Genomic DNA, 16037 nt, shown 5'->3' on the forward strand with positions numbered 1-16037 from the left:
ATCCTTCACTCTCTTTTTTGTGTCTCGCTCTCATTTTTTCCTCTTTCAAGCAAGCCCTGGCCTTGTTACAGACACTCTTCCTGTTCAGATCCCAATCTCGCTACCTGCCTTATTAGAAATCCAATTCCCTGCCTTTCTGACCTCCCATTCTCTATACATTTTCTCTTTCAACATGCTGCAAAACTTTTGATGTGAGCAAAACATCCTGACCAATCACAGTTTCGTTTGCCTCTATTAAGATGCAATCTTCCCTCCATCTCACTCTTGGGTAAATATGCACATATCTTAGAATGCATTACCTCCATCATGTGCTCTAGACCTTCCAGGGTTTATTTTTTATAATATTCACCGCTGGCTGTCATGAAGCATGAGCCCTGTCATCTATTGAGTGTGCTGATATTTGGTGGGATCTGTTCTGCTTGTTGAGGTCTGACTATCTGAGATTCGCCGGTGACATAACAGCCAGATTGCAGAAGGTTTCCTGGCTGAAAATGAATCATAGTCTATTGAACCACCCTGGAGGACCTTGGATAGCATCCTCCACATGACCCAATAATCACTACAATCGTATACCACGCTGTGTTCAAATACACTGTAAAATGTAGGCTACTTGGGAAACTATTTGGAAAGTAATTTCCCCTGATATATCTTATTATTTATTTATTTAGTCGAAAATAAAGTTAGGAAAATCTTGACGTGAGTCGTGTTCACGTTAAACTTGACTCAATGGATGTAGTTGCTGAGTAATTCTCTAAAACAGTGCCTCCCGTCCCTCTCATTAAGCACCAAGCGCACCACGGCGCGCGGCTCCCACGCACTAGATGAGTCGCTCGCGCTCTCATCTCATCATAAGCATTAAACTACAGCAGTCACACGCAGCTCCGAACACCGACATTCCGGCACTCTCACAGTTCCGTCAGGGAATTCCGTGTAGGGAATTTTTATCCAGGGAAATCGTGCTGAATCGAAAACTTCCTCTTTGGAATCACTAAAGGTAAGTCAAATACCAAATCACCTGTTTTTCGAAGTGTGTTTGTGTCTTATGATGTTGTAGGCTAATGGATATACACACACACACACATTATGTAGGCTATATGCACGATTGTCAGGCTTTATACAGAGCACACAACCATATTGACAAATATCTTAAAAGTCACCTGGAATTACTATTTAATTAACCTTTCTATTTATTTATTTAAACGTACATAGAAAATCTTAAGCCTAAATGAATTCATGAGAAATTCTTGCTCCAACCAAAGAAGACAATGAAAGCACAGTATGAGCACAAGGTTCCATAATGGTTTTGGTCCAAGATAACACAGAAAATGATGACAAGGAATTATTTAGCTTCTGTCTTCTTCTTTGGCTTCTTTATCTTCTATATAATCAGTTGAGTTCTTGTAGCTGTTGTACATCTTATTGCCAAATAAATTCTAGTCCCATTTAAATGGTTGGTATAACATATTACAAATTACCAATGGTCTCTCTTTACAAATGTTCTGCTCTCATTTGTATCCATTTAGGTATTATATTTTACTATTTTGACGTCATGAAATGTATGTTATTATTTACTAACTTAAATATATTTATAAAATATGTATGTATTGTATAATATATTATTGTTTTGTAATAATATATTATTTAATGGATATGGATGGATGGATGGATGGAAATTTCCATGTTCTGAAAAACAAAAATTAGCTGAAGGAAACAATCGGTTAAAATTTGTTAATATACAAATAAGTATTTAAGGGAACCAACACGCCAGGTAACACTTTATAATAACTTTCATTAATAAATCAATAGCAAACTTTATATAATACTTAACGGCTCATTAACTAATATATCACATAGATAGAAACATGTGATAATGTGTTTGTTAATGTTTACTAATGAACTTATTAAACATTACATATTGATTAACAGATCATTATTTTATATAAATTGATATGCTTACAAATGTCATTACATTTTAAATTCGTATATGAATTTCTTAAAAATCTACAAATGATTTAAACAGATGTTATACAATGATTAAAATCTTATTTGTTAATGTATCCGAATGCTAACACATTTCTTTAAACTTGTCTGTAAAGGTGGTTATTAAGTTTTGCTAAATGCTTGCTAAACAACAACAAAAATTGTAATTTGGGTGCAAAACAAATTTTTATCACCACAACACTTTGTATGGATAGTCCTTGAATCATCCATCAACAGGAGGAAACATATAATATGTTTCACAATAATGTTCACTTCACTGTTCATTTATCAAAACAATAATATAATAGTTTGAACCATGTCCCCTTAATTGAACCCTGTACACTGTTGACCCCTTAACCAAGCCTTAAACATACACATACCACCAAACCTGTCCCTAACCTTACCCATATCACACCTCATAGCAGCAAGTGTTTTGGAATAGAACATGAACACAATACTTTTTTTGACGCAAATACAAAATTAAAGTCGCCTACTATAAAGTGGGACCAGCCATTCTTATATTGTTACATTTTCCGTCTAGGCCAACACCTTTTTGCATTTATACATTTGTAAATGTAAAAAAGGGCATTTGGTAATGAATTGAAGTTCAATGATGTGTTAGCATTGTCATTAAACTTTTAGTTCATATGATGATGCACTTCTTAATTATTTATTATTTACTTAATTTTTTTTTTTTTTTACAGATGTCATACAGTGATTAAAAGCTTATTTGTTAATGACATCTTAGAGTAATGATCTGGTAATCATTGTATATTGTAAGTTCATAAACAACAAGCACACTATCTCATATGTTGTTGCTATGTGATTGTGAATATATAGCAATTAACTAATGATCCATTAACCATTATATAATGTTTGTTAATGATTTAATGAAAGTTATAAAGTGTTACCAAAATGGGTAAAAATATCAATTTGTATATATTCAGAACCCCAGGGGAATGCTTGAATATCAGGCAGGGGAAAATACTCCCCAGAAAACAATAAATGTATAGACTGTATTCATCAACATGTTTTTAAAAAATAAAAACCACAGGGCTGACACTGTTTTGGTCGTCCCCGTGAAGTTATTCCAGAGCTGCGCTGTGACTCTGTGATGCAAAAAAATAGCTCTGGGGAAGAATACATGATAAATTACAATTCAGAGCTTCTTAAAAAACTGCAAAGACCTATATCTTCTCCTTAAAGGTGCCCTAGAATGTTTTTTTTTATTATTTTATAATGTTTCCTGGGTTACCCTTATAATGTTAGTATGTTTTTTAGATAAAAAATAATCATAATTTAGAAATAAATGGCATTTTTCCTAGCCTGCTTTTAGCCTCTGATTTGAACACTCTGTTTGAAGGGCCGTGTCTGCTGTGGGATTCAGTGTAACCGCGGCCACTGCTGTGATTGGCTGACATGCTTGCATATGAAATAGCAACGCATTACATGTGAAACTCTCTCCCGAATACTTTTACTACTGCTATTATACGTTTTTACTATAACAGCTATCGAGATTAACGAATCGTGAGATGTTTTTAAAGTATTTAGATCTATTCCCATCACATAAAATGTTGCCGTGATGAGCATTGAGCAGATGACAGTCTGTTGATCGCGAGAATGAAGATCTTATCATTGCAAAGCAGTTTCTGCACTCTCTCTAAGGCTTTAACCAATGCAAACACGATGATGTAAATACAGTAAGAGCTTCGTTGTGCAGTAACGTGCGTCATTGATTTCATAACGAGTTTGGCAAGTGTCCAGATAAACTCGCGCTGTGTGGAAAGATTGTTCTCTGATCGCTTTCTGTATATAATTTGTTCACAATTTAAATACGATTATTTTCATCCTACTAAAAGAAACGATGTGAAGCTGATATTTTAGTCACTGGTTTGACTTACTGATGCATAAACAGTATTGAACGATTTTGAGAGAAAGATTACCTGTCTGAACTTGAACAATTACACATCAGAAAGTGTTGCTTGGTAGGCAGCTCGATCCGAGGCCAGCTCTGTATTGGCCCAAGTTGAGGAAACACTCGGTGAAATGTTTGGAAATTTCCAGAGAAAATAAAATTAACCCATTGTTTCTTCAAAGGCTCAGATGAAGGAACTAAAAAATACTTTTGTGTTCATGTGTACATCCACACTGAGCAACTGCCATGCTTCGGCTGCGCAGTTCCGCCTGGCATTGAGGGCTGGCATTATGCAAATATTTGGAAGCGTACATATTAATGATCCCGACTATTGCGTCACAGTCGGTATTGTGTGGAGAACCGACCGTTTTTCAGGGGTGTTTTTCATAAACGTGAATTAAATGAGAACCCGAAAACAGTCCAGTTTGAGATTCACTCTATGTCATGTCCATGCACTGAACTCTTGTTATTTGACTATACCAAGGTAACTTCAATTTTGAATTATAGGTCACCTTTAAGAATACAAATTATGATTACTAGTCTCAGATATTTGTTTCTGAAGATTAAAATAAAAATAAAAACCTGATAATACAGTATGCTGTGCATATTGATAGACGGAGTGTCATCCTTATCTCTGCCAGTCCTGCACCTTTTCCATTGGCCTATAGCCAGATGCCCTATGTTGTCTCATATTTAATTTCAGGGCCAGTCAGGTACATTTTGTTCCTTATAACCATTATTATGAGCATACAGGGCCAACGGTAAAATATACTGATTGCAATTTGACTGACTGTTCAAAATAAAGATTTTCAAAAGATGACGTGGATGATAATAACACTAATACTAATAATAATAAATACTGATGACAAAATTACTGTTCAAAATAGTTTTTAAAAACATTTAAAATATAATAATTCATGGCCGGTTTCACAGACAAGGCTTAAGCCTAGTCCCAGACTAAACTGCATGTTTGAGCTGTCTTAACTGAAAGCAACTTGCACTGACATGTCTTAAAATATACATATATTCACAGGGTTGATATGGGGCATGACGGTAGGCATCATTCTGACCAGGAGTCACCGATTTATTGATTTCTTATTTCAGACTGGTAGAACACCAACTCCTCTCGCTTGCTTCCTCTAGATACCAATCGCCACCAGACACTGTATTGGCACAACATGATTGACATTTAGTTCTCATTAGTTATCTGAATGCACACCCTATGGAGATTCAATTACTGGATGAAGAATAGGGTTTTGATAGTGTGACTGTGTGCATGTAGTGGAGTATGAAATATCCCATGAGCAAAGTAAACAGTGAAATTAAAACAAAATGAAATTCCTTCTAAGAAGCAAAATAATTACCCAAATCTCCTATGGGGTGCTTTTGGTGTGCAAATAAATGAGTTTGAATAATGGGGATTTGTTTCTTTTTATTTATTTAATTTGTTATGAGAGGATTTCTTCTAATTTTGCATTAAATATTGAATTAAATATTTAATTGTTTTGGTGCATCTATTTTATTCATAATAAAATTCAATTTATTTTCATCTGTTAAAAATCATTGGCTTGGGCTGTTTTGAGTGTGCTTTGAACCCATAATATGTAAATTAGCTTGGACATTTAGGCTAAAAAACTGCTGTGTATCATAAACAACTGAATACCAAATGAATGGTTAGCTCTGATTTATTTATCCGGGAAATATCAATTGACCAGAGTTAATGTAACCAAAACTTCAACAGATCTTTTTAGCACCTCACACACTCCAGCTAATTGGACGTTGCTGAGAACTGTCAGCAACGCAAATTGAACCAATTACATCTGCTTTGTTTCTGAAGGTGAAGAACAAGAGTGTGTTTGATGCACTTCCAACTCATTTCAGAAGAGTGCGGCATTATTGATTGAGGCCATGCGGTCAGACAGCCCATAATGATCTTGTGATTGTGCCCATAAAGATTTTAGTGCCCAGAAGCATTCCATCTGTTGACTTCCATCTGAATCAAGTTCAGACGACACCTATAGGCGGCCCAGGTGGCCCTATGTGTACAAACATCCACACCATGACTTCATTTAGAGACAGTCCCACTGGACTGAGCTGAGACTAGTCATGTATTATCTGTTCTTTGTGTCCAAGACATGATTTGGATAGGAGTAGTTGAGCCTTGAACATTATTAAAGTGAATGTCACAACCAGGCTGCCTCCAGCCTGAAGTGCCGTCACCGGTCCAACACCCAGAAGGCTTTTTGGCACAGCCACTGCTGAAAGTTTGAGTAGGACGGATCTTCAGTCACTCTGCATCTGGCAATGTGTTCTGATATCTCTCTGTGACAGTCTGTTGTTGTTTGCTCTCTGAAGCAGAAATTGCTAAAAATTGCATAACCTCTTAAGACGTGTTGCATAAGATTTATGTAGCCTATACTCCAAGGCACAATTCTTAAGTTTGTTTAAAATCTCACATTTCCTGAAATTCCAACATCCAGATGGTTACATCATGCCTTGAAAAGAATTAAACTTAATGCGTAAAACTTTCTTCTTGGAGAAATGGAATTCTGTATAGATAGGCCTACTTAAAATTGATGCTATTTATTTTTTTAATCCACATGTTAATGTAAATAATTCATTGGTGCACGATATTCAAAAGGAAAAAAAATGTCTCTGTAATCTTTAATCAAATGTAATAACTTGCTCTATGAAATGACCTTCCTTTTCTTTTGACGTCAATATGAATAAACAAAAAAAAAAATCAACCACTACCCTTTAGATTCAGAAGATTTATTTCAGATTCAGAAGATTTATTGTCATTGTGCAAAAATGAACAACGAAATTTCTTAGCAGCAGTTCACCTAGTAAACATAAAAGATAGAATCTAGATTTAAAAACAAGAAAATAAATAGTAGAAAATACCATAATAAATAGAAAAATTATACACACTAAAAGTACTAGTTGCACCCGATCCGTATGTGAAGGTGTGACGGTATGATCCACTTTTGCGACACGACAGTCGCGTGGTGTCGTGACGCCTCCCTACATTTGTACTTTGATGGGCGTTCCTCAAGTTTACCGCTATGGGCGTGGTTTTGAGCCAGCGGCCAGTCTAGAACAGAGGACCTGCGAGAGACTTCCCCCCGTCTACATATGCTCTGCTTCTATTGGATAGTCGCGTCGCGTTCAACGGAATTCATTTGCATAAAGATGGGCATCGGACAGCTTTTTGACGAGCAGCATTTTTCCAAATGAAGCGCCGCCTTCCCGGGATGCTTTGCGGGCGCGTTAAAGTCGCGTGACGTCACCCATAGGAATAATGTCGATGCGCGACAGAAGTATCGCACGGACAAGTGGATCCGCACCCTGACGGTAGAGATCCACTTTTGCGACACGACTGTAGCGTGGTGTCGCGACGCCTCCCCACATTTGTACTTTGATGGGCGTTCCTCAAGTTTACCGCTATGGGGGTGGTTTTGAGCCAGCGGCCAGTCTAGAACAGAGGACCTGCGAGAGACTTCCCCCCGTCTACATATGCTCTGCTTCTATTGGATAGTCGCGTCGCGTTCAACGGAATTAATTTGCATAAAGATGGGCATCGGCCAGCTTTTTGACGCGCAGCATTTTTCACTTGTCCGTGCGACACTTCTGTTGCGCCACGCTCCACTTTATTCCTATGGGTGACATCACGCGACTTTAACGCGCCCGCAAAATATCCCGGGAAGGCGGCGCTTCATTTGGAAAAATGCTGCGCGTCAAAAAGCTGGCCGATGCCCATCTTTATGCAAATGAATTCCGTTGAATGCGACGCGACTATCCAATAGAAGCAGAGCATATGTAGACGGGGGGAAGTCTCTCGCAGGTCCTCTGTTCTAGACTGGCCGCTGGCTCAAAACCACGCCCATAGCGGTAAACTTGAGGAACGCCCATCAAAGTACAAATGTGGGGAGGCGTCGCGACACCACGCTACAGTCGTGTCGCAAAAGTGGATCTCTACCGTGAGTGTGTGTACGTGCGTGCGTATACTGCGTATTCAGTATAGTGATGGCTTGTGGAAAGAAGCTGAGTCTATTTGTCCTGGTCCTGATTGACCTGTAGCGCCTGCCAGAGGGCAGCAGGTCAAATAGGGGGTTAACTAACTTGATAAACCACATTAGCCGTTTTCACCCCGAGCTGTTAACGCCTGGCAGAGTCTGACTGCTTTTAGAGTACGCGGATGAGCTCCAACGTCACCCGAATCCGATTGATACAAATCATCCACCCGCCCCAATAATTTTCTCTGATTTAAGTATCCGCACCCTATGGTCAAATTATATTTAGGCTATTCTGTGTTGTTGTTGTTACGCGTGATTATAAATGGATGATCGTTACCTTCAACAGTGGACTCGGCGACGGTTGATGCGCGCATCTCTAATGGTAACATTATACACTGATGAATAAGCGCTGCTTTTAAATGAACATTTCTTTAAAACAAAATTGATTTGACAGAATTTCATTTTCTTAATGGCATAACAGGCTTAAAGTTTACTCCCTTGAAACTTAAACTGGAATGTCACTGTTTCTGTCACTGCGACTTACCAAACAGGCGAACACAAACACACACACACACACACACACACACACACACACACAAGCACGCACACATCACTTTTGAAGTAAAATTGAAAATTGAGGATGCGGTGCATCGTAATGGATCGTGATATCGAATTGAACAACTGAATCGATGACATGATAATTGTAATCGAACTGAACCGTGAGACCAGTGTAGGTTCACACCCCTACTGTGCAGTGTTGACCACTCTCTGGAGCTTTTTCCGTTCTGCCTCCGTGCAGTTGGAGAACCACACCGTAATGCAGTACATCAGGATGCTCTCGACGGTGGAGCAGTAGAAGGTCACTAGCAGCCCCTTTCCGACGTTGTTCTTCCTGAGCACTCTCAGGAAGTGCAGGCGTTGCTGTGCCTTTTTGATGACAGCTGTGGTGTTTGTGGTCCAGGAGAGGTCAGCAGAGATCATGGTACCCAGGAAGGTGAAGGTGTGGACCCTCTCCACGCAGTCTCCGTTGATGTAGAGGGGGCTCAGATCTGCCCTGTGCATTCTGAAGTCCAGAATGATCTCCTTGGTCTTTGTTGTGTTCAGAGCCAGGTTGTTAGCCAAGCACCACTTGGAAAATTCCAAGACCTCTTCTCTATAGGCTGACTCGTCTCCCTCAGAGATCAACCCCACCACCGTTGTGTTGTCAGCAAACTTCAGTATGGTGTTGCTGGTGTGGACAGGTCTGCAGTCGGCGATGTAGAGCAGTGGGCAGTGTAGACGTACGTATCGCCCGCGATATTAATGCGATATGGCTCAGCTTGTCAGTTAATTACGGCTCTTTGTAGTAAATGCCGCTCCATCTGAAAGCAGGTGAAGGCGATTTACTACTAATCAAGGAACCGGCTTTACAGACGAGATGCGCATAACAATGTGATGCGATATATATGCAGCCATGCAGCCCTAGTCAGTTTGTGTGTAAATGTATGTTTCTCGCCTTTGATGTAATTTCTTGTGAGAAATTTCTATTTTAATAATAAAATATTTGCTTAGTTATCATCAAAGCTCACTCTATTTTACTGTATATCTATATACAGTATATCTATATCTATAACTATTATTCTGTCTCCGAAGTTTGTCCGAAATCAGTTTCATTTCATCAAAGTCATTGCCTGCAAAGTCATTGCTTGATAAGGCAGTGAGGCAACAAGTCAGCTGGCTAAAGTTTTTGGATGCAGCCAAGCTGTGTTCGACTTGAAGCGGCGCTGTGCAGACTGATCAGTGTATGACAGCAAAGTACCGCGAGAGCGATTCAAAAGCATACAGAGCTTTTTACGGTAATTACGAGATGGTAAGAACGCAGCATATCTCCAAAATAAATCTGCAGTGCTCTCGTGATATAGCGGTCATGTGACAAGTTGTAGCTCTCAGAAAAATACGAGTCTAAAGTTATAAATACGAGTTCTATGATCACATGAATGCCTTTTACAAGTTAGAATAGTTACAGTAATTACGACATGGCATGCAGTGAATGCAGTGCCACGGGATATAGGGGTGCTGAGGGTGCTGCAGCATCCCCTGGTGTGGGGCACACGAAAAAAAAAAATCCCCTTACTTTAGTTTAAAACGAATGCTTAGTTTGTGGTTCATTTTTTTTTTTGTGAAAACACAACACAACTTGCGCTTTTGCCTCCGCCATCGTCCTGTCAGTCATCACCCCTCACTCTTGTCATGTGACTCCTGCGGCTCTGTGCTGGTTCTCTTTATAACTGTAAAATCCAATTTTGTCCAACTGAACCAAATTGATTTTTATTTCTATAAAAATGCAAAACGACGGTGAGCAAGTAATGTAACCCTATATAATAATAAACAAAAAATAATATTATGCAAATAATAATATTAGTATGTCCAGCAATCATTGAGTTTAATTTATTGCCATTGAACTTGTTTAATGTGATCGTTCATCCTTACATATACTACAATATATTGTTAGCCTCGAGAGTATTTAAATTAGATAATTAATCCGTTTAAATAATTGTTTGTCCTAATGGTCTAGTGGTAAAATGTTTGTTAAAGGGATAGTTCACCGAGGTCACGCACGCGTCGTGGTGCTCTCGTGAACGCGCGGCGGAGACTGATACGGAAGAGAAGAAATTGTTGAATAAAGTTGTTATTTAGTTTTTTTGGCGCACAAAAAGTATTCTCGTCACTTTATAAAATTAAGGATGAACCACTGGAATCACATGGACTATTTTAACGATGTCTTTCATTCCTTTCTGGGCCTTCAAAGGGTTAATTAAATAGCTGTCAACATCAAAAATATTTTAATTTGTGTTCCGAAGTTGAAAGAAGGTCTTACGGGTTTGGAACGACATGAGGGTGAGTAATTAATGGCAGAATTTTCATTTTTGGGTGAACTATCCCTTTAAGCGTGCCAGAGGTTCTGGGCTTTTAGTCCGCCCTTTGTTAGATTTTGCTGTATTTGGCCAAGCGGTCGTTAAGGTGGCTCGCCAATGTATTCGATTTCTCTAATACATAAAATAAGTAAGCTTGACCAGAGTTCTTGTGGGGAGAAGAATTTATTGAAGGTATACATAAATATGTAGCACAGTTCTTCGCAGTGAAAGTGTGTCGGCCTTTCAAAGAATCTTAACCCAAAGTTCTGTCTGTGTGACAGAACTTGAAGACATAAGGGCTACATACAATAGAAAACTGTTAGGACCTCCCACAGGAGATTGATCTACACTGGAATGTTGTTTCTTTGTCATTCACACCCAGCAGTTTCTATGGGCCATACGTCTGAATGGGCCATTTGGTTCAAACCTTTACAGACACAGATAGAGTTGATTGCATCTGAGGCACAGTCACAATGTAAATGCATCGGACTAAAGATGATTGAAAATACACATAATCTTTCACCTTGTATAGGTTTTTTTCTCTCATTTAAACTGACCATCAGTGATTGTATATCAAGAGCAGGGACACATTTGTGTGCATTTTGTTTTGTGATTTTACTGGAGCGAATAGAGTCTCCGCAAAGGCGTTAAATTGACAGAATAGATTGAAGCGCTTGTCTGTGTGAAGACATTGCACATGCACGAGTGCCAAGAGAACACTGTTGCCTTCCGCTACTGATAACAGAAGCAACGAGCATCCCCCCACCCCACACTCAGGCCCCATCCACACTACTGCGTTTTAGTTTAGAAACGGATAATTAAAACGAATACGATCTCCGTCCACACCAGCGTTTTAGCTGCGTATTAGAATTGATCTCCGTCCACAATTAAAACGACTGAAAACGCGGATCACGTGACCATTCACCAACATTGGGCATGCGCGTGCCGGTGCAAACACAACTTCATTGATAAAATTATCCCACCATGCTCTGGGTTAAGCCCAAACCGACGCTCCATGTACGGTCAACGCCGCCGCTGCACACGGGAATTGTCACAGATCGCTCGAATAATAGCTTGACTCCGGCGCATGTAGGTTGGTTGATACTTTATTGATCCTTTGCAGGAAATTATATTGTCACGGCAGCTTTAACACTCAGTAGCAAAAACATAATACAAAAAAAAAAAAAAAAAAAAAAAAAAAAAAAATAATAATAATAATACCTATATAGAATATTCAGTAGGCAGTTATAGCGTTGTAAAATGCAGAATTTACTTGTACAACAGCGGCTAGCAAAGATATACGCCATGACTGATGACACCCAATCATAGAGCCGAGCGTGAGCCTCTACTACGTCATCGTTTCTAAAGTCCTCCGTTTTGACCCGTCTACACTAAAACGCCCTCTGGAGATTCAAAACGAAAAACGGATCGGCAGCGTTTCTAAACTTCTCCATTTTGGATCTCCGTATTTGCCGTTTTAAGGCCTGTTCACACCGGGACGAATTTCGCGCGTGATATTCGCCGACGTTTAATGCCTCGTGACTAAACAAAGGGCGCCAATGTGAGTGCACACCGACGCGAAAAATGCCAGGCGTAAAAGCGCCATTTTTTAAAAAACGCCTCGGGTTCGTTTTTTTAGTTTGACACGCCGCGTCAAAAACTATCCGACCAATGAGATTGGCGCTTTTGCTCACGTGTCTGGAGCTTCTGAAGTTACAGTAAAACACAACTTGGGGGCGCTCAAACACAAAACGGTCTTGCCGAGCACACATACGTAACGGCGAAGAAGATATACGCCAAGTAGCGTCTACACTGCCGGGAAGAAATAGGACGAGGAAGATGCAAGGCAAGATGAATGTAGAGCTGCTGGTCTCGTTGGTGTCGGGAACAAAGAACTATATGAAAAACGCGACAGCGACTACAAAAATCTTGATAAAAGAGAACTGTTATGGGGTGGTATTGCAGAGCAAATGGGCGCCATCTAATGTCAGGGAATGAATTTGCATGTTCACTCGGCTCATCGTCAGCGAAAATCGCTTGGGTGTGAACACAAAAAACGCGTTGAAAACCGCTGGCGAATAACGCGCGCCGATATTCGTCCCGGTGTGTACGAGCCTTTGGTGTGGACGGGAGGAGCAAACGTAGCAAAAGGTCTCCGTTTTTAAACGAAAACGCAGTAGTGTGGACGGGGCCTCAGCCACCCCTGCTCAAAATCCCCCGGCTATGCGTGAACGCACCTTAAGAGTCCAGTAAGTGATTTCTGAGAATCATTGTTGAACACTGTAGATATTTGAAATCACCCCAAACAAACACACCACTCCCATCATTGCTCCGGACGAACGCACGAACATGCAATGCAAGAGTGGATGCCTCTTTATCATAGCAGAAGCGAAGCAAAATAAAGCGAAGATGACGAACGAACGACAAGGAAAAACAAAGAATTAACATAGAGTACAAGAGTATACAAACAAGAGTTTGTTGTCAGTCGCCAGCAGCACACACCAATGTTAGTCACGTATGGAGCAGAAACAATGTTACCTCAGCGTCTGTTCTCAGGCCTTCCGGCTTAGGTCTCTCCAGTGTTGGAAAGCTTTTCTAATATTAACGCGGGTTTTAAAGCTCTTGCCTGATCATAACCCTTCTTTTTCCAGTGATATTTCTCTGACCTTTTCTCTTTTGAGTCTCTCAGCTACAGTGTTGGGTAAGTTACTTAAAAAAAGTAATTAGTTACAGTTACAAAAAGTAACTTAGTTAGTAACTGAGTTACATCATTACAAAAGTAACTAATTACCAGGGAAATTAACTATTGCATTACTTTAAAATATATATATATATTTTAATATGTGAAATAACTTGTATACCCCCAATACTAAATATGTTAAATTAATTAAATAGACACTAAATAGAATAAATGATTATTATAAAACATTGTACACTGATCTACACTATTTTAATGTTACTGTGAGAGACACCTGTGAGAGACACCTATTAACTTAAACATTAAAATATTATCATTACTATAGTAGAACTACAAAACACAATAGATGGTTTAGAACTTTTAATATTTATTGCACAGATCACAACTGGCCAACAAAGTCTAATTAAGAAATGTACCAAAAATAAATAAATAAATAGTAATAAAAAATATACATACACATACACTCTTTGTAGTGCAAATTAAAATTATAAAACTCACACCTTTACAACTGGTAGACATACTGTATAGCCTACTTGAAGTATTTTCTTCCTCACAAAAGTAAACCGTTTAACAAAATTGCTCTCAATATAATACTGAACAATGTACCAACATAAATAATAATAATAAAATATAATATTTTGGGGGTTTTATTTTTATAACCTACAGAGGACATCATCATCAGAGAGGTTATTTAAGCCAAATTCTAGTCGTGTTTGCCGCACGTGTTCACAACCGGTCAAACAAAGATGTTTTCTTTGAAAGTTCCCTGCAGGTTATTTTGGATTTTTATTTTATAACCATGTAAACTAATTAAAACGTTGCAGATGATACCAATATGCTACAGAGATTATTCTAGTGCTGAAATGCGTAATTTATTTATAATTAAACTATATTATGCTCTCGGACACACTCGGTCTCTCTCACACACTGTCGATCGTGGTCGCGGCGTTCACCTCGCTTGTGTCCAGTCTGGCGCCTCATAAACACACACTCACCAGAGAAAAAACTTTGCAGTTCCTATGGCGGAGAGCGAGCCTACTCGGATGAAAACCGCTTCAGTGCATGAACTCAATTATAGTAACGCCGCATTTTATTGTCAGTAACAGTGTGTTGTAACGGAGGAAACAGTAATTAGTTTGATTACTCGTTACTGAAAAAAATAAGGCTGTTTATTTATAACGCCGTTATTGTCACGGAAACAGCCTCATCAGCACCAGACCTCCTCAATCCGCCCACTCGTTCCACATCCCCTGAATTCTGATCACCTGCACCTGTCATCATCCCCTGACTGCAATCTGTACGTTCATCACCAACACCTTAAAAACCCCACAATTCACTCAGCTCACTGTCTGGTCTCGTTGATACCTTCGACTACCTGACTCTCCGTCTAGGATCACCTCAACCCGCTATTGACTTACCCGCCTTCTGAGAATCTCCCGTCTGCATCTCCGGTCCTTCGGTCTTCAGCCAGTCATCCGTCTTCCATCCAGCTCGACATCTTCCCCCTGCATCAGATAAGAGACTCAGTCAAAACCATCGATACTTCTATATTCATATCTGTCATCAAACAGCTACTCACCTGCCATATCTGTTCCTGAGTGTCATTAATAAAACCTCTTGTTTACGTCGTTACCTGTTTGTGTCGTTCTGATCTGTGACAATTATTCCCATCACTGCTCAGCTATCTCTTTTTCAATAGTATTTCTTCAAATCTCCCTCTTGCTCACTCTCTCCTCCCCCATAATGAGTGTATACGCCCCCTGCTGATTGGCTACAAGTTTTTTGCAAGTACAGCTCGCTGCATCCTGCGGTGGATATCTAACCCGGCCCACATCCAAGTGTGACGTCAGAAGCCACGCCCATCCAAGTGTGACGTCAGAAGCCTCGCCCATGTCCAAATACGGCACGTGACTCGATTTAAAGATGAGGTTATTTGTATAGAAGTGTGACGCTATTATTGGTGCAGTTAAATTGTGACGCTTTGGCAGGCTTGGAATGGTCTAAATCACAATCACTCCCTTAACAGTGAGCATTGCTCACTGGTTTTGTAAGTTAATGACATTGTACAAGTAAACAATGTACCTTAAAACGATATTTTTGTATTTCTCTTGTATTTCTGTTACACAAATGGTAATAAATAATCATGGTTTTGCTATTATAAACGTATAAGGGAGCATCTATACTTAAACTAAAACGAGTTTTTGTCACTTTCTTAATTATATGGGATCCAAACTGCACTTATAGTTACCCCTTCTAAATAAAAAAAATAAATGTAAACTTTTTTTACATTTCTTTCTATGTGGTTATAGAAATATTGCATTTTTACAACCAAATTAAGAATTCACTTATTAGTTAATGCCTGTTATAGCAAATGACTTTGAAATCAAATAATAAAACAGCAGAATGGAATTTATGTAAACCTTAAAGAACCAATATGGTGAAACTTGAAAAATTTGAATATCGTGCAAAAGTTCATTTATTTCAGTAATTCAACTAAAAGGTGATACTAATATATAATATAGACTCATTACATG

At 39.1% G+C, this 16037-nt stretch overlaps 1 protein-coding gene across 1 annotated transcript in view; it reads left to right on the plus strand.

Annotated features, from left to right (window-relative positions):
• The first annotated feature begins 823 nt into the window (after nucleotides 1-823).
• htr1fb (5-hydroxytryptamine (serotonin) receptor 1Fb) overlaps nucleotides 824-16037 on the plus strand; it is a 36353-nt gene continuing 21139 nt past the window's right edge. Inside the window, exon 1 of the mRNA XM_056254423.1 lies at nucleotides 824-994. The gene's annotated coding sequence lies outside the window, so the exon portion shown is untranslated. The remainder of the gene's footprint in view (nucleotides 995-16037) is intronic.

Source organism: Rhinichthys klamathensis, unplaced genomic scaffold, assembly GCF_029890125.1.
Source record: "Rhinichthys klamathensis goyatoka isolate OS25496 unplaced genomic scaffold, OSU_Roscu_1.1 h1tg000111l_1, whole genome shotgun sequence".
Taxonomy (NCBI): domain Eukaryota; kingdom Metazoa; phylum Chordata; class Actinopteri; order Cypriniformes; family Leuciscidae; genus Rhinichthys; species Rhinichthys klamathensis.